Source organism: Equus przewalskii, chromosome 16 (genome assembly GCF_037783145.1).
Source record: "Equus przewalskii isolate Varuska chromosome 16, EquPr2, whole genome shotgun sequence".
NCBI classification, from domain to species: Eukaryota; Metazoa; Chordata; class Mammalia; order Perissodactyla; family Equidae; genus Equus; species Equus przewalskii.
Genome location: NC_091846.1, coordinates 4,929,256 through 4,949,260, shown reverse-complemented (window position 1 = coordinate 4,949,260; position 20,005 = coordinate 4,929,256). Strand labels below are relative to the sequence as shown.

The 20,005-nt window shown below is 45.5% G+C and overlaps 1 protein-coding gene across 1 annotated transcript in view; it reads left to right on the top strand.

The window, feature by feature from the left end:
* The window catches only part of MTMR6 (myotubularin related protein 6), a 93,696-nt gene extending 81,015 nt beyond the window's left edge, over positions 1-12,681 (top strand). The window contains exons 16-18 of the transcript XR_011528005.1: positions 4,506-4,614; positions 8,896-8,985; positions 11,629-12,681. The gene's annotated coding sequence lies outside the window, so the exon portion shown is untranslated. The remainder of the gene's footprint in view (positions 1-4,505; positions 4,615-8,895; positions 8,986-11,628) is intronic.
* The last annotated feature ends 7,324 nt before the right edge of the window (positions 12,682-20,005 follow it).

The window sequence follows — 20,005 nt, the reverse complement described above, 5'->3', positions numbered from 1 at the left end:
CATCCTGTGTATATATATACACATACACACACATGCACCCCATTATCTATCTATCTATATAATGCTATATATAGTGAGAGAGAGAAAGAGAGATTGATTTTAAGGAATTGGCTCATGTGATCCTGGGGGCTGATTCTTTGCTGCACCTCTCACCAAGAAGTAGAAGGAATTTCCCCTCCCCTTGAGTCTGTGCTGGCCTTAAAACTCAGTTGGCCAATAGAATGCAGTGGAAGTGGCACTGTGTCAGTTCTTGGGAGGACCCGGAGGCCTGACATTTGTGCTCCTGGAACCCAGCCACCATGCTGTAAGGAAGACCACGTGAACCTGTTGGAGAGAGCCCACATGGGGAGAGAAGCCTTGCAGGGGGTGTGAACTGTGAGTACCTGGCCCTCGGATGGAGCGTAAGTGTGAACTGTCCGTGGTGAGACATGCAGAAGACCCACCCAGTCAGCCCACAGAATCATGAGAAATATAGTGCTGTTTTCAGCTCTGATTTTTTGGGGTGATTTGTTACACAGCAATAAATCACTGAAACACATACACAGAACAAAAAACGGCCAGTGGCAACATTAAAGTAATTTATTCAGGAAAACATTCTGCCCTCATAAGAAAAGGAGAATAAAGATTTGATGTAAGAAAATGACCCACTCAAGACTTACTTTGATGTAAACTATGCAAAGAATGGGGGACGGTCTAATGATCAGAGAAACAGTGATTTGGTGACAGAAAAGTTTCTGAATGCTGGAGAGAATCTCATCTTTGCCATCATTGGCTGTGAGACTTTGGGCCATAAATTTTCTAATTTGTAGCTTGGAAAGGACCCCTGAAGTTGTAGCTTTCAGGGCTGCTAAAGGAGAGCAGATTTTTGTGCAGGCAGAATGACTCGGGTGGCAATGTGGGGGAACATCTGAGACGAGTGCCCAGCCCACGGAGCCCCACGGGCCTGAGGGCAGTGGCAGCAGGGAGCTTTAGGGAGATAGCAGAGAAGAGCAAAGATGTTCCAACTGGATTTCATGCTCCTGGCGTGATGACTTTGGGAATCTGGAGCCCAAGTATAAAGAGCTCAGGAAGAAGGTAAGCCTAGGTCTGGTTATTGTCAGAGCCGCGGGAAACCCAGTCAACGCTGTGCCTTCCCGTGGAAGCCTGGGCCAACTGGCTACTTCCCTCCCATCCGCAAGAACTTAAATCCAGAGAGATGAAGGCAGGTGGGGAGTAAGTGAAGTCATCAGCTGCCTACAAGGAGAAGCTACACGTGTCCCCGTGATCCTAAATAAAAAATGCCCAGAAGCTTGCTAGTGCCATAGCCAAAGGGAGGACTTTGTAAAAGGCCCTTGCAGCAAGGACGAGAGAACCAGGAGGCACTCTGGCCTGCGAGCTGAGGGGCGTACTTCCTTCAGGACTGAGAGCACAGCAGAGGTGGGATCTACGTCCTGCTGCATTTCCTTAGCTGCCCTCTCTATGGAGATGCCAGGAGCAGCTGGTGATGGTGGTCTGGGGAGAGGCTGGTTGTGTGCCAGCAAATGTTGTGACGTTGTGGCAGTTAAGCTGGGGGGACTACATTTGGAACAGTGAAAATAAATATTATAATGTTACAATTTTAACATGTTATGTTTCCAAATGTTTTAATTTTTAAGTGTTTAAAATGTTATTTGATTTTAAAATGTTATCATTTTCATTTCATTTTATTTATGGTAATATTTATTGAATATCAGTTATTAATTTTTATGTAATCAAATAGACTTTATTTTTTAGAGCAGTTTTAGGTTCACAGTAAAAGTGAGTGGAAAATACAAAGATTTCCCGTATACCTCATGCCCTCACATACGTACAGCCTCCCCTGCTGTCAAAACCCTGCACCAGAGTGGTGCATTTGTTACGATCAATGAAGCTTTACGGGGCCCCGCACTGACCCATCCTTATCATCCAAAGACCATAGTTTACATTAGGGATCACTTCTGGTGTTGTACATTCTATGGGTTCTGACAAATGTGTATTAAGATGTATTCATCATTATAGTATCACACAGAGTACTTTCACTGCCCAAAAGATCCTCTGGGCTTTGCCTATTCATCCCTTTCTCCCCATTAACTCCTGGCAACTGCTGATCTGTTTATTTTCTCCACAGTTTCGCCTCTTCCAGAATGTCATATAGTAGGAATCGTGCAGTATGTAGTCTTTGGCTTCTTTCATTTAGTCATATGCCTTTAAGTTTCCTCCATGTCTTTTCATGGCTTGGTAATTCATTTCTTTTTATTGTTTAATAATATTCCATTTTCTGGATGTACCACAGTTTCTTTGTCCATTCACCTACTGAAGGACATCTTGGTTGCTTCCAAGTTTTGGCAATTATGAAGAAAGCTCCTATAAACAAACATACGCAGGTTTTGTGTGGATATCAATTTTCAGTTCATTTGGGTAAATACCAAGGAGTGTGATTGCCAGATCGTATGGTAAGACTATGTTCAGTTTTGTAAGAAACTGCCAAACTGTGTTCCAAAGGGCTGTACCATTTTGCATTCCCACCAGCAATGAATGAGAGCTCCTGCTGCTCCACATCCTTGCCAGCATCTGGTGCTGTCAGTGTTGGATTTTGGCCATTCTAAGAGGTGTGTAGTGGTATCTCACTGTTGTTTTAATTTACAATTCCTTCGTGACATGATATGGAGCACCTTTTCACATGCTTATTTGCCATTTGTATGTCTTCTTTGGTGAGATGTCTGTTCAGCTCTTTTGCCCATTTTTTAATCTAGTTGTTCCTTTCCTTATTGCTGTGTTTTAAGAATTCTTTGTATATTTTGTATAACAGTTCTTTATCAAATAGATCTTTTGCAAATATTTTTCTCCAGTCTGTGGCTTGTCTTCTCATTCTCTTGATGTGTCTTTTGCAGAGCAGAAGTTTTTAATTTCAATGAAGTCCAGCTTATCAATTATTTCTTTCATGGGTCGTGTCTTTGGTGTTGAATCGAAAAGATCATTGCCATACCCAAGGTTACCTAAACTTTCTCTTATGTTGTCTTTTAAGAGGTTTATAGTTTTGCATTTTATGCTTAAGTCCATGATCCATTTTGAGTTACTTTTGTGAAGGGTGTAAGGTCTGGATTCATTTTTTTGCATGGGCATGTCCAGTTGTACCAGCACCATTTATTTTGAAAGACTATCTTTGCTTCATTGTATTGCCTTTACTCCTTTGTCAAAGATCAGTTGACTGTAATTATGTGAGTCTGTTTCTAGGCTCTCTATTCTGTTCCATTGATTTGTTTGTCTCTCCTCCTTCCCGCCAATACCACACTGTCTTGATTACTTGTAGTTTTATAGCGAGTCTCAAAGTCAGGGAATGTCAAGCCTCTGACTTTGTTCTCCTCCTTTAATATTGTTTGGCTGGGGCTGGCCCCATGGCCAGCTGGTTAAGTTTGTACTTTCTGCTTTGCTGGCCCGGGGTTCGCAAGTTGGGATCCTGGGCGCGGACCTCCGCACTGCTCATCAGCCATGCTGAGGCAGCATCCCACATAGAAGAACTAGAATGACTTACAACTAGGATATACAACTATGTACTGGGGCTTTGGGGAAAAAAAAAAAAAGAGGAACAGTGGCAATAGATGTTAGGTCAGGGCAAATCTTTAAAAAAAAAAAGGTAGAAAAAAAATTATGTTGGCTGTTCTGAGTTTTTTGCCTCTCCATATAAACATTAGAATCAGTTTGTCAATATCCACAAGATGACTTACTGGGATTTTGATTGGGATTGCGTTGAATCTACAGATCAATTCGAGAAGAACTGACATCTAGACAATGTATCTTCCTATCCATGAATATGGAATATCTCTCCGTTGATTTAGTTTTTTGATTCTTTCATCAGAGTTTTGTATTTTTCCTCATATAGATCTTGTACATATTTCATTAGATTTATACCTAGGTTTTTCATTTTTGGAGATGTAATGTAAATGGTATTGTGAATAACACTTGTTCATTGCTGATATATAGGAAAGTGTTGACTTTTGTATATTAACCTTGTATCCTGCAACCTTGCTATAATTGCTTATTAGTTGTGGGAGGTTTTTGGTTGATTCTTTCAGATTTTCTATATAGATGATCATGTCATCTGTGAACAAAGACAGTTTTATTTCTTCCTTCCAAATCGGTGTACTTTTTTACTTCCTTTACTTGTCTTACTGAATTAAGTGGACCCTCCAGTACAACGTTGGAAAGAAGTAGTGAGAGGGGACATCCTTGCCTTGTTCCCGATCTTAGCAAGAAAGCTTCTAATTTCTCACCTGTAAGGATGATGTTAGCTGTAGGCACTTTGTAGATGTTCTTTATCAAACTGAGGAAGTTCTCCTTTATTCCCAGTTTGCTGACAGTTTTAATTGTGAATGGGTATTGATATATTTTTAATTAATATCACATGATTTTTCTAGTACTTTTATGGTTTTATCTGTTTTTAAAAAGGACATTTGGCTTTATTTGCTTTGGTATAAATCGCCTAATAGTCTTTTTCTTTTGTTAACTAGAAACTGAAAGGATTTTCAATATGAAGAAGAAGGAGAGACCAAGGATGAGACAAACGGAGAGAGAGGCAAAGGAGGAGAGAAAGGAGGACCGTCGGTGGGAAGAGAAGAGGTAGAGTATTTGAGAGAAAGGAGGAATACAGAGAAATGGCGATTGGTTAGAGGGGCAGTGTGAAATGAACGGAAGAGCACTGGATTGGCATTTCACTGGGGCACCACAATAGCAGAATGTGGCACAAAGATTTGGGTTCCAGGGTTGGAGGTATTTGATCATCCGTGGGTGGCGGGAAGGGCACTGGTTTTGGGATGGTCCCATGGTCCTTCCGCTGCTGGGAGCCAGAGCTGGGGAGCAGCTCCTCCTGACCCTCTGACATACACAGACCCCTTTCAGGTAGAAATGTGACGACTATTCTCCTTCCTGTGTCCTTCCCCCAGACACCCATCCTGAGGCGGATCCACAGCAGACGTGGGTGACAGGCTGTGTGGGCCTCATGGAGGGCAGGCTGGCCACTGCTGGACCAGGGTCCTGGAAAAGATCGCTTCAGATAGTCAGGCACAGGGAAGGGAAAAGAAGGCACGAGCCACCAGGAGCTCCCTCTTCCTCTGCAGCCTGGCCCTGCTTCATCTTCCAGGGCTGCCTCCAGAGCCCCTCTTTCCACAGGGAGAGATGCTCTCGCAGTTGGAAGGGGCTTTCCATCTCACCCACCCCAAACCCTCTTAGCCTTTATGGCCACCTCAAGAGCACTCACCTTCCCAGGTCCTCCCCCACCCAGGGTCAAATGGCTCCTTCCTTGGCTCTCCCTTTTAAGATGGCACCCCCCCTTACCCAGCACCCCTTTTTCTCTTCCTTCGTTTCTTGGTTTTTTCACATGGCACATTTCAGATTCTGACAGGCTCTATGTCCTCCTTATTTATTTGCTCGTGGTCAGTCTCCTCACCCAGAATGGAAGCTCCACAGAGGCAGGCAGGACTTTCTGTCTCCTTGCTGCTGCTCCATGCCCAGCACCTACAGCAGCGTCTTGCTCTTAGTGGCTTTCCATAAATGTTTGTTGACTGAACAAATGGATGAATGTGGGGTACTTCTACTTGTCAATTAATTCAGTCAGCCTTGTATGAATTTTTTAAATTATATTTGTTTCCTTTACCAGATTGTACAATTTAAGGGTGGAGATCTTACCTAATCTGAACTATGTTCATTCATTCATTAAATATTTATTGAGTGGCTGCCATGTGCTTTCAGGGCACTTTGTAAGGCGTAAAAGACACAGACAGATTTGACCCATATTCTCATGAAATCTGCAGCTCAGCCATGAATATAGATAACTAAATAAGGAATAAAAATTAAATGGGATGCTTATTTCACTAGGCAATTCACTTTTCTGCAGGATAAGATAGTGCCCGACACTCAGTTTTTATTGAGTGAAATAGTCCTTCAATGCAAACGATGATATTGATGTCATATTCCTACTGAGAGAGTATAGAGAAATTAATTTCATGCTTGTTTTCACAACTGTTCCCATTCCAACCTATAAAATTAAAATAGAAGTAAAAACAGTATAGTGACACACTTAACCCGAGCCAATACAAATCTTAAATTAGCTTAAGTATTAACACGACTTGGGCATCTGTGGTCGCCCAGAGGAACCTGTTAGATGTCAACTGCCCAACAACAAGTACTGCCTCTTGCCTCAGCAAATGACTCAATGACAGTGAAGTGCTATGTCCCCCTCTGAAATCGGACCCCGTTCATCTACCCAATTCAACTGCCTTCTCCTCTTCTCTCCCTGGAATCTCCTCTGTTGAGGGTTTCCAAACCTTGTGTGGAGTGCTCCCTATCTGGACTATTGTGAGATCGTGGTGCCAGCACAGGGCATGCCACTGTTGCGAGCTCAGCTGGTGCCATTTCCCTCCTTCGCGGGGCCCCGCCCAGCCTCGGGCTGAACATCTGTGGTTGACAATGAGTCTGATTTCACATTTTGGCTCTGCCATAGGCATTGTCACGAGAACTGAATACATGCCCAAAGGATTATAAACAAGGGTTGTTCAGCAACAAATACCAAAATGAAAACAAAAGGAAAGAAAAGCTTTTTGTCTTTCTATGTTCTTTCTGTTCCCCAGGATTCCTGCATAGGGCTTCATGAAAACCTTGAGTTCTGTCCACCATGTTGGTTTCCGCCTACATGCTCAAAGGCTTCTCCGGAGAGAGACAGCAGCATCTGTCTGGGGGCTTCTGGAAGGTCTTCCCCTGAGCCTGTCTTTCCCTAAGTCAGACTGTATTCACCTTGGAGTCCTTAGAGACTCACAACGCTCGGGACATGAGTCTTGAGCAGATTGCTTACCTAGGTGACTCATTTGGGCTCCGAGGCCATGGGGTGCGCAGGAGCATGTGTTTGTATAGAGTGTCCACAAACAGGGGTGCATGTATTTTTTTTCAAAATACACAGTGATACTACTTCCTTTTCTATCAGCAGAGTGACCTACTCATCCTGGTCTGCCAGGGATTTTCCTGATTTTAGAACTGAAAGTCACACATCTCTGGAAACCCCTCAGTCTCAGGCAGACCGGGATGGATGGTCACTCTGTGTAAAGGACATTTGGAAAAGGTCTGTATGTTCTCTGAGGGCAGGGTCTGTGTTGTACTGATCATCATATCTCCTGAATGGAGCATCCAGCCTTGCACTTAGCAAACGTGTGCTTACAATGGTTTGAGAGGGTTCTCTCCTTTCCTGGTGCAGATGGAATGTGCTGGCATCCACCCTGTCTCAGCGTTACTCTGAGATGGAAAGCTTGCATGTCATACTTAGCTGAGCTGGAGCTAAGTCGGATGGTGTAGGACAGAGCCTGTCCTTCATAAAAGAATCTGAGGTACGCCTGGAGATCTGGAACCTCCGGGCTCAGATCCTCCGCTTGCCAGCTGGGCACCCCGAGTAAACGCAGAGCCAGTTCATGCCACGATTTCCTCATTTCTAGCAGTGGGAGTCCCTACCTCGTGACTGGGGATTAAATGACAATGTATACAAAGCACTCAGCTAGCGCCTGACCCGTACAGAGTAAGCAGTCAAACAACATTACCTCTGATTGTTATTATTATTAACCAGTTGGGCTATTTGTAAATGGTTCCTTTATTTTCTAACAATTTTTAGAAATTAAACTACATGAGTGAAAAACAAAGCCCTCTAAAGAGAGGAATGGATGACACTTGAAGAGAACCTAATATTTGTAAATCAATCAATAAACTGCAAAGGGGAAAGAATGACTTCACCTCAATAATTTGAAAAGAAGTTGAAATTATTTCATAAAGAACAATCTCGATTGGCAGGAAGATGGATGGATGAAATAGAATGATTCCTTTACTCTCTGGATTTTATAGGCTTTCCTAACATTATAAAGATGTATGTGTCTCAGGGAAATAATTTGATATAGTTTAAAGGTTAATTAGTGAATTTTCCCAGTTTATAGAATGCAAGGCCAAAGGAAAGAAACGGCTTGGTCTCTATTTCACTAACTTCAACCCGCCTCAGAAGACATCTGTGTATGGCGACATTTATTATTCAAAAGTGTTCTTTAAAACAAGAAAAAATTGAGGATCATACAGGATCTTTCAGGACTAAGGGACTTATTTGGGCACCGCTTGTTTACAGTAGTCAGTAAAAGGTGGTAAAATGGGAGCGCCATTGATTTATTTTAAAGGCACGACAATTTTGCCTCATCTCAAACATTCAATTTGGCCAAGGAAAATCAGTTCATTCCCTGAAATTTCAAAAAAACTATATAAAGACGTTGCCTGGCTCATATGTCACAAAAAAGGACACATATGCCACAAAGTCACAATTACCTATTTATTCTGGGATTATACATAGGACTGGACCAAGAACAGATAAAAATGATCTGACTTCATTAGCTTAATTAGGGAGCTCCAAATTAGATTTTCGCAGCTAAATTCTTCAGCCACGCAGGGTGAGCAGCTGTTGCCCGGCGCAGCCTCAGAGGTAGAGGTCCCCCTGCGTCTGGCGAGCCCCTGGCCCTCCCAAAGCGACCTCAGTGAGAGCCTGTGCGGGAAGCCCATGGGGCCACATCCTGCAGTCCTGGCCTGCTTTGACCTAAAGAGCCACGTCAGACATTGTTTCCAGGAGGCACCCCACTGACCTTTTCTGTTATTTACTGGGACGTGTGTCTAGTTCTCCGGCTACATAATCTGTGGGGCCCAGTTCAAAATAAAAACGCAGGGTTCCCTGTTCAAAAAGTATTAACAATTTTAAGACACAACAGCAGGACATCAGCCCAGCATGGGCCCTGTGCCACCGGACATGCCATGAAGATGGCTCTGCTTTGCAGTCTGAACCGTTCTCGTACTCACCATCCAAGCTGCGGTTCTCTCTCTGTCTCCTCTCAGGTTCTACCACACCCTTCTACTCAGGAAGCATGACTGAGTCCACAGGAAGTGTTTTGTACACAATGCATACACGATTGGATTATTTACCAGGTGAGCACCTTTTTGTTTATCTTGATATACATAAACACAGCATGATATAATCTCTAGAAGTAGTATTCATGAAAGAAAATGCACTATCACCAATGAAAAGACACCAAAAGGTACACTAGCCTAGGATTTAAATACCACTGAATGGCTTTGCGATAGCCACGAAGACATAAATACTGTTTATAAAGTTCTAGAAGCCTAAAAAGACAGAGTTATCATCTGATTTTAAAAGCTTGGAGACTAGTGGGCTCATGAACCAAATTCTATGACAGAAACTTTGTCAAAGATTTTTCTCAGCAACAGTTATTTCTGTTACTTGGGCATCAATAGCGTCCAATGCAGTAGAGACAGAACACCCAGACAAGCAAGCCAGAAGGTCAGTTGGAGCGTTCTGGAGCCAGCTATGTGTCAGGGTGCCATCAAGTGCCAAACAAGTTAAAGGTTGATAAAGCAAAAATATCAGTCAACTCTCTTGATAATTTCTATGCTTAACCTCTCTCCTTCTGGCTCCCTCACTGTGGGTTTTCTCCTGCTTTCCTCTCTGCTGCTACATTATCCTCTCTTGGCAATTTCATTATCTCCAAGAAGATAGGTCAGAGAGATATCCCAACCCTGGTTCTCCTGGGCGTTAGCCATGCATCTCCCTGGGCCTGCACCCTTGTGTGCCAGATACACCTGAAATTCAGTTAGAAACAAATAGCAGCTCCCCGTTCCTAGCCATGAAACCTCAGCACCTGGTAACTCCCTCCTGTCTCTTCCCCTTGCTCTATACATTCAACTGGATAATGACAATGTGGCTCGCACCGGCAAGGTTTCCCTAATCTAGTTTTGTTTCCTGTCTAGTGCCTGATCTGCAAGGCCCAGTTTTGCCCCTTTAATCACCTGCAGCAGACAGAGTCATCTCTCCTGAGCTCCAATGCTCTCCTGCTCAAAAGCCTTCACTATTTACCTCAAACCACGGAATACATTCTGTCATTTGTATTTATAGCTTCCTTAAACTAATCTACCTTCCAGCTTTCTCTTCCAGTAGCTACTCCTTTATGTGGAGCATACCTCCAGCCCAAAACACCACTCACCACTCTTGAGCACACCTGATGCTTCCCATGCCTGGCCTATTCCCGTCCCATTTGCCATTGCTGAGCCTAGAAAGGCCTCTTCCCCATGTATGCTCGCCAACACCCTCATTCTTCACGGTTCCATACAGCCAGGCCTGCTCTACGGGGCTGAAGCTCTCCTAGATTGTCCCAGGCAGTGGTCCTTTTCTCCTTTGGAGGGTCTGAATTCCTCTGTGTTGTACTTCTCAGATGGCACTTGTCACATCTGGTCATATGCAGAATTTTCTGTTCTAGATTTTATAAGCAGCTTGAGGATAGGCCTTGTGTCTTATTTTCCTATACTGAGCTCGGTAAATTACTGATTAAGTACTAGTGATTAGATGTAGAAGTAGCTATTAGAGTAGCTATCATGGACGTCACATGCAGCTTTACGACGTTTAGTGTTTAACTTAGGAGGGATGGTCATTAACCATGAGGTCCAAGAACTCAGTCTGTTAGCACCTGTCATCACCTCTTACCGCCTCTCTTGCCGCCACCTTAGTCCAAATCACCACCAGCCCTCCCTGGATTACTGAAATTGCCTCCTCTCTGGCCTCCCCAGGTCCACCTTATCCCCCAAATCTAACCTCCACACGACAGCCAGGCAATATTCTCATGTCAGTTCTCATCACCCCCTTGTTTAGAACCTTCCAGACTTTCTACAGGAAGGGCTTAGAGTCATAATCTGATTGGAAAGGAAGACTGGGACAATTGTCTTTTTTTTTTTAAAGATTGGCACCTGAGCTAACATCTGTTGACAAACTTTTTTTCTTCTTCTTCTCCCCAAAGCCCCCCAGTACCTAGTTGTATATTCTAGTTGCAGGTCCTTCTATTTCCGCTGTGTGGGATGCCGCCTCAGCATGGCTTGAGGAGCAGTGCTAGGTCCATGCCCAGGATCCAAACCGGGGAAACCCTGGGCCACCAAATCAGAGCACATGAACTTAACCACTTGGCCACGGGGCTGGCCCCTAGGACAATTGTCTTGATGCTGGATTTGCACACCAAGAACACTGCTTTTTAATCAGAGTATAAAAAATTGAGGTTGCTTTGGGATTGCTGATGGAGAAAGCCAAAAGTATTCCCCAAACCAAACGGCTGCCAGTACCTGGTTCCCAGGTGCAGTGTGTTTAAGTGGGAAGAATCTGAGAGGACGTGGACACACCTGCACATCTGGGTGCTGCCTTGGTTTGGAATCTACCAGAGGGTTCTTTCTTGGGCTCCCTTCCTCTTCCTTCTTTTGCATTTGTTGCCCTCTTAACTCAGATTCCCTCACCTTCCTCCCTCTTCCTTCCCGGGGCTGCCTGTCTCAGTGGATCCACGGCCCCTTGCTTTCCGAGTGTTCCCTCAGTCTCTATTGGGCCAGGGAATTCTTGCTTGGCTTTCCGGGGCGTGGCTGCCGCCTGAGAGGGAGAGTGGGGCAAACAGAAAGGAGCGCAGGAGTTCTAGGCATGAAGTGAGAGACTGGAGGGGTCACACTCTGTAAGCACAATGTTTCCCACACGAAGAGGCCATTCCATGCAGCCGGAATGACAGAGCAATATCATTTTCACAGGTGCAAGAAGAAACGCTTCTCGGCTTACACAAAGAACCAACCCCTCGTAACGATTTAAAGAAATGAAAGAACTGTGTTAGCACACACCACCCACAGGAAATTCCAAGCGCTGTATTACCAGGGAAAAACATTTTCTTCCAGTGCTTCATTTGTCAGAGGGAGGAAAGGAAGAGAGCTTTTCAAGTCCTCCCCACCTACAGCTCTGTCTATCCTGACGTGAGCTCTGAATGGTGGTTGTGCTTCTGAGGCATCCAAGACAGTAAGACTGGTGTGTGGCTCCAAGGCATTTCTGTGGAAATTCAGGGAAATCCCTTCAGAGTGAAATATTAGTGGCCTTTCCCTCTCCCCATGCGTCCTCACGTCTCCTCCTGAAACAGGCCTGTTGTTGACATCTTGGGCAACGGTTTTGGATTTGTTGGAGGCTGAATGTTCAGCAAAAGTAGTAAGACCAGAGCTTGCCCTGGTTAGCTCTCTTAGTTTTGCTAGGCTGAGAAAAGAAGGGAGCCCATCTACTCCTTTATACACCGCATTCGGCCATCCAGCCCTGGGAGGTACGCTGCAGCCTGCGCGCCTGCCCGGGGACCAGCAGGTGCATCACGTGTTCGCAGCGACAAGTCCCGTCTGTCCAACGGCCGGGTGGCTGCATGTCCTCCCAGAAATCCTGCCGAGGCGTCAAGTGTCCCGAGGCAGTCTGGCAACAGGATAAGGAGAAGTCAGATAACTAGATCTGCCTTTGACAAACACTTCAACTGTCAGGCTTTCACTTGGAGGCCGGTGGGATCAGCGCAAGGCAAGGACGGCAACTGGGAGCGCCCTCTGCGCGCGGTGCGGGGGCGGGCGAACAATAGCCACTGTTCTCGTCCCGCACTGGCTTTTTCTTGACTTTTTAATTTTCCAAATGGCAATACTATTCTCCCAAGTACCTGGCCTCCAAATATTTTCATTACCTCTGGAAAATATAGCAATGTACGTATAGGAGAACAAAAGTCACCCAGAGTCCTATTAGCAGAGATGGCCGCTGCTACTGCCTGATTAAATTTCCTCTTTGAGGCACATTGTTTTACATGGTTGAGACTATACTGGGTACCATTTTAAGGTTATATCTTGCTGTTTCCCTGCTTAGCTCATGTTATCACAAGCATTTTCCCATGTCACGAAAAATAATTCATAAAATAATGTGAGGGAAAAATGTATATTATTAGCAACTGACGCAAGGATTCCTTTTAGGGAAAAACTTGCCTTTTTTGAGACAAAAGCTCTGGGGAGAATCTTGGGGAATAATTTGTCCGTTGTTGCAGGGAGTTGAGAGAGCAAGCGGGTGAGAGGGAGACCGAGCCGGGCTGCGTAAACTGTGCCCCTTGCTGAGCCTCAGGACGACAGTAAATCACAAATCAGGACCTGCTTGGGGAAGCAGAAGCTGAATTTAGGCAGCCCCGGACACGGCACACGCAGAAAAATCACTTGGAAAGAAGGAGGCTCTGAGTCATCTACAAAATTAGTGGGAAAGCATTGCATTTTCAGAGGCTGTGGAGTGGAGAACCAGGGCGGGGCAATCAGATATCTGAGAGACCAAGGGAAGGGCCTCTGCCTTCCCCAAGCTGATGATCAGGTTTACGTTCACAAAAACCCTTTTGAGCGTTACCTAGTGTTCCATTCAATGGCAGGATCATTTATATAACACTATGGAAAACGTTGTGTTTAGATTCTTTCCTTGGACTTTGAAAGCCTTAGGTCAAATGGTACAAGTGTTTTAAACTCCCACTGGTTCTCCTCAAGACTGCGCAAACGGGCAGCGCTGGGAGAGCCAGACCCTGCCGCCTCGCCCGCACTCCCCTGCTGGTCAGGATCCACTCCACACGCCACTGCCTCCAAGGAGCTTTTCTTCTGCTCCAATAGAAACAGTTTGTCTTATGAACCTTATAAGAGTTCACTTTCACTCCCCTAAAGGCAGTAATTGTACTCTGTTTTATGTTATTGATATTAGCATACACAACTCCCTCTTGAACTATACTGTAAGCAGCTTGAAGCCAGACTCTGCTGCGCCGTAACTAATGAAGCGGGCAGGAGCCCACATTTCTTTTCTATTATTATTATTTTTTTAAGGATTGGCACCTGGGCTAACAACTGTTGCCAATCTTTTTTTTTTTTTTCTGCTTTATCTCCCCAAACCCCCCCTGTACACAGTTGTATATCTTAGTTGCAGGTCCTTCTAGCTGTGGGATGTCCACATTTCTTGAAAAGAATGAGCAGCACCCACCACTCTAACTTTGTCTCTGGTGCAGATTCACAAGAGGGTCAGGTGGTAAGAGGTGTGGCAGTTAATTCGATGACTGCACCACTGAGGTTGTCTCTGGAGACGAGGAGAAGTGCTGGTGAACGGTGCTGTGGTGTTCAGAAATGGCAGAAGATGGGTGAGGAGGGGCGAGATTCTGGCGTGGTGTGCTCATGGGATGATTCGGGAAGGGGACGTTGTTGTGATTACCAGGAATCAAGAGGGGCTCAATAAGAAAGTTCAGGTGGACTAATCTCTTTTGCTGCCAGTGTCATGGTTGTGGAACATCAGGGGAATGCAAAAAGCAGGGAGTTTCCAGAACCTGAGCAAAGTGCTGGCAATGGCTCTTCGGACACTCCTGAGACAAGGTGTAAAAAGGCAGGTTGGATGCAAAGAAAGACAAGTGGGTGAATCCAGAACTGCCTGAACAACTCTGCCCTATCAGTTTTCACAGTTGCAGATCAATGGCTAGATTTTCATGTGGAGAGAGGGCTTTTTAGTGGTGTTCCTGGGAGCTGTCTTCTTGTCTCTGACTGAGCCAATAGTTTTATCAGTGACTTGGAAGGAGATGTACAAGGAGGAGGTAAGACATGAGTCAAACGTACATTTGACTGAAAGCTGGGAAGGGGTGTGAATACAGTGGACGACAGAATCAGGATCTAGAAAGGCTCAATGAATCAGAATACCAGGCCAAATTTCATAAAGTAGAATTTAACTTGGGTCCCTCAAAACAATTCCCAAGTACAGAGTGGGGGGCGTTGAATTTCAGGTGATAGAATTTCTATGTGATGCTGTGTGGCAGTCAAAAATTCCTATATGATTCAATATCCATATCTAGAAGACAGGAGATGATGGTCCTTCTGCTCTGTGCCAGCCTAGGCACACCCTGGAGTATGACATTAAGTTCTGGGCACGTCAGAGGAGAAGGACAGGTGATTCCACATTTCATAAAGAACAAGAAGCCTAACCTGAAAAACAGAAGACTCAGAGAGACTTGAGAGGCAGTGTCAAGTATCTGGAGAGGTGTCATTTGGAAGTGTGTATGAGCTTATTTTCTAGAGAGGCAGTATGGTGTTGTGGTTTGGGTAGATGGTGTTTCCCCAGATGGCCATAATAATCTCTCCCTCACATATTCTTTTGTGTTACGATCTTGCCATTTTCCAACAAAGAGGTGGAATTTAGTTGTCCTCCTCTTGAATCTAGGCTGGCCCTGAGACTCATTTTGACCAATAGAATGTGGCGTATAACTCTGGAAGCTGGACCTGAACAATTACACAGCTTTCATGTTTGCTGATTGAAATGCTTGCCTTGGGGTCCATCTGTCACGAAAAGAAGCACAAGCTAGTCATTTGTGAGAGCCACATGGAACCTTCCAGCTGTCCTTGCCACAGTTCCAGATGTGTGAGTGAAGCCATCCTGGATATCCCAGTTCTAGCTGCCATCTTGCTGCAATCCATGAGAGACCTCAGTTGACGCCAAACAGAGAAGATCTGCCCAGCTGAGCCCTGGAAAAATACCTGATCCACGGAATTCTGAGCAAATAAAATGGTCGTTGTTTTAAGCCACTAAGTTTTGGAGTGGTATGTTATTCAGCAATAGATAATCAAAACAGTGATTAAGAAGGTAGACTATGGAGCTAGACTGCTTTGCCACTTACTAGCTATTTGATCTTGAGCAATCATTTAACTCCTTTGTTCCAGTTTCCTCTTGTGTAACATAGGGAGGACCAACCTCATGTGCTGGTGTGGGGATTAAATAATCTAAAGCATGGGAATCACTTGGAACAATACCTGGCCCATAAAAACTGCTCAGTACAGGGGTAGAGCTATAATTAAGGGACAGAAGCTGTGAAGATACAAAATAATTCAACTCTATTTTTAAAAAATCTCTAATGGAATTATCCAGACATGGAGTAAGCTGCCTCTGGATGTGGTGAGGTCCCTTTCCTTGGGAGAATTCCAATCATAAATGAGTGGCTGTTTTTAGAGTTTGGGGATCGATGGCCCTGTCAACTAGAGACTCTGTGTTTCATTGTGCTGGGGCTGTGTCTTTGATGGAAGAGGCACTCAATGTGCTCAGCATGCTTTTCTTGAATTGACTTGAGCTAGATATATAAGAAAGAAGTAGTCATCTGGCTGAATCATTACGATTTCGAGGTTACCCAACATATTTTCTTTGGCGTATGTTTTCTCATCAACGGTTGATGTTCCTGAACACATCCTTAAGAGGTCGGCATTACCACTCCTGTAAGAGAAAGGACTTGAAGCGGAAGAGCTAAGTGGCTTATTAATTATTGAATGGACTGCTTATATCACCTTCCTGCCTGTGGTTTCAAGGCTGGAACACGAGGCCTAAGCCACTCAGCTTCCTTGCTCAGCAAGGTGGTACAGAGACTGTCCCAACCCCCTCAAATGCAGAGGTGAGAGGCACAAAGACACAGACTAGATCTCGCTTCACTCCTCTCCAGCTTCTGAGACACAGAAACAGCCTGATGCAGCCCCTGAATTACAGAGGTTCAGGAAAGGAGGAGTTGCTGCTCAGTAGTTAACAAAGGAAAAGAAGGTCTGAAACTGAAGTCTTCCTGTCTGTCGTGATCTCATAAAACGTCCCAGACCTGTTCCCAAGGGCCTTGAGAGATAACAACCACAAAGTCACTTGCAATTCAGCTGAACATTTCTTACCAGGTCATTCCAGGGCAGGGCACGAGATCGAGAAAGAAACAGCAGGGCAGAGTTCTGGGCGCGCCGAGGGCCGGCCCTGCCTGCTTCCTGCGCGATTCAGTTTCTCCACATGTGGGCCTCAGAGACAGCGACCTTGGGGCTCTAAATGAGGCCAGACTGACCCGAGAAACAGGGACAGGTGGTCACTTTGCTCCTTACTCTGAAACCCCACATGGGGTATTTTAATAGTGTTCTCCATCTGTCCAACCTCGGGGGTTAATCCCCTCCTAATCTGAGCTGTAACAATTGGGTAATCAGACAAGACACTCCAAAAAGCCAGGCCATAGTTTTGCTGTTCTTTTTGGCTAGACTTTTCTTTTCTTAGAGCAAAGTGTAGCTGACCTAGAAATTTCCTGTTTGAGCTTCAGTCTTCCGCTAAACAAAAGCAGACTCTCCTAAGAAGTGTGCATGTTAAGAAAGCGCAGCCCCCCTCCTGGAGGGTGATTCCAGCCGCTGCTCCCTGAACACACAGGAATGAGAGCTGCGAGGAGCAGACCGCATGATCCTGCTCTTTGCTGCAAACTGAAAAAAAGAAAAGAGGAAAAAAGCCTCCTGGTTAGCTTGGGCTAATGAGCTCACTGGGGTGTGTCCCGCAAACATCCCAGAATGAATACATCTGCTGAGATTTCTGTCTTTTGAAAAAAGTAAGCTTGTTGTGGTGGATGGCAAATGAGACACAAATGAAAGCTGCGTGAAGCCGGATCAGGCAGTGAACCTAAAGCACACGAAGAAAAGCCAGTAGGTGGTTAGGATCCGGACAGAAGCAAGCCCGGTTATTTGGGGATTAACTCATCTTGGAGGAAAACACAGATATTTTTTTTTCAAAGGAGAAAAAAACTAACACCTAAACTGCCAAGGCCTGGTCATTCTGGCCTAGCCCTTGGGATGGAACAAAGGTAGTGTCAGTGTAACCAGCTGGAGAGTTTTGCATTGAACTGAGGCTCACAGTGATGAATCTTCTGGTCACCATCTACGGCCAATATCATGATTTACTCCCAGCAGCACCAGGACACAGTAGACATTCAATAAATGCTAATAGATGCAGCTAAGGCAACATGGAGGCCCTTCCTAAGATACTCTGGAGGTGGAAATGACCACAGCCAGATGCTTGATTTAGTCTATTTCAAACATTTACTAAATGTATTTGCTTTAACCAAAAAGCATCCTCTCTGAAGGAGAAGGCTAAAGGGTATGAAGACAGCTGGGAGTGGGCTATAGAGATTGGAGCACAGAGATCTTGAAATCTAATGTACTGTGTTGTGGGGGGAGGAGGCATGAAGGAAAGAGTCCACCGGGGGCTAGAGAATGCTCCCTTTCCCCAGCATAGCTGCAGAGTGGGTTGATTCATGGCAGGTTCTGCTAGCTGTTTGCTCTAATTTATTCTCTCCTTCCATGGTACAAAGCTTGTGGCCAAACACACGGTTAGACCATATTTCCCACTCTCTCTTGTAGCTAGATGTGGCCGTATGACCAGTTGTCACTGACAAAATGTGAGAGGAAGTGATGTGCACCACGTCTGAGTCAAAGGTCATTCCAAGATCTCTTTCCTCTACGACAGGCTAGAGCAGATGGCAACAAGACCCTGGGGGTGACATGAAAGGCATGAAGCCTGGGACACTGAATGATCACCTGGGAGAAACCCACCCCATGACTTGAATACTGCCTAGGACGGATAGGTGAGAAAAAAGTACACTTCTGTTGGCTTGAGTCATTATGTTGGGGGATCTGTTTGTTACAGAAGCTAGCGCAATCCTACGTAACATATTAGAATACCAAGAGAAGTAACCCACCCATCCCATGTAACTCAAAAAAAAGAGATCTTGGCCCCGGAACATGAGTCATCAGCCTTTGATGGAGCTGACTGGGCTTTTCCCCTGCAGCTCTGCTGGTTGGTGGCTCTGCCTATCACAGAGGGGAAGAGTTACATTCTTCCCTCTCGGCACAACCCTTAGTCCCTAAAAGTCAGAGTCAGTTTATGGGGAGGGGGCCGTGGGGCACCATGATGATGGACGCTATGTAAAAAATGCCTGATCTTTCACAACATGTCATGGGAATCCGCTGGGCCTCAGAGAGGCGTAGAGGGACTAAGGTCCCAGCCATTACCTGGGGGATGCATAGAACTCATTAACTGCACAGGTGGGGCAGTACTATCCCAGGTGATAGCTACAGTGGGTACAAATGCAGAAGGCCAACACCATATTCAGGGAATATGTTCAGACTTGGGAACATACACCGTGAGAGCAAGTGTGTTTGTGTGTTATGTGTATGGAGTTAGGGATTTTACAGGGCTGGGCAATTAGACTAGAATAGGTAGGCAGAGATGCAGAAAAAAGACAACAAAAAAAGACGAGACTCTTTTTGAAGTTCAGAATAAACTTTTGAAGCCCATGGCAGTATCTTTGGGGAACAAGATCTTTTTATTCACACAAGCCAGGGTCATTTAAACCTCCAGAGTGAAGGTCCCACCTAAGCAATAAATTTAAAGAATAAGTATGTGTTTTTGTCTGCTGCCCTGACTACTTAAGACCCAAAAACTTTGGAGAATGGGAGAAAAGAAGCTGGAGAAGAAGACAGAGTGACGCGGGTCTTCAGGAAGAGGCTGTGCTCTCTCCTCTGTCCACCCAGGTCAGCTCCAAGGGTGTGGGGATGAGACCCGCCTGCCCCGGCCCCCTGGGCTTAGGGAGCTAGAGTAGAAGGACCCTGCCATGTCTGTCGGGAGCCCTTGTGTGTGCCCCCTGTGCCATCCCGGCAGGGACAGGGGAGGAGATGTTATGACCTGGGCCAGGGGTGGAACCAAAGTGGCATGGGAAAGCTAGGGAACCTTCTCGTGTTTCTGAGCCTGAAGCTGAAGTAGCTGAGACAGGGAGCCAGTGATCCAGAAGGTGTCACGGTTGCCATGCGGAGATGCTGAGGCAGAGAGCAGCTTGCTCATATGGCTGGAGACCAGGTGGGAATGAGGAATCTGGGCAGAGGGCCTGCCTTAGCTACACAGGATGCTTCGTGCGTGCTGTCTGTGTGGACCAGCCCTGCGTGTGATGCTGCTTCACGTCAAGAGGCACACAGAGTAGAGCTTCTTTAAGATGAGTGGAAGTACACCCAAGGGGCCAGATGATTGGGCTTTAATTCATTTTTCGCAACCCCCTCCAGGCTCACACTCTTGAATTCCTGTGCCTCCTCATTAACACCTGTGGGCCCTCATCTTGGACTCTGGTTCTAGGTGCATCCTTGCTAGGATTAGATGAGTCCCACTGCTGAGTTTGGCTGCTCCCTGATGTGCATTCATCCATGCCCAAAGCCTTGGCATCCTGTCCACCCGCCCTCTGCTATCTGACCTCATGCTGCCCTGTTTTTGGCTTCCTTGCGTCCGCCTTGGTGCCGACAGCTT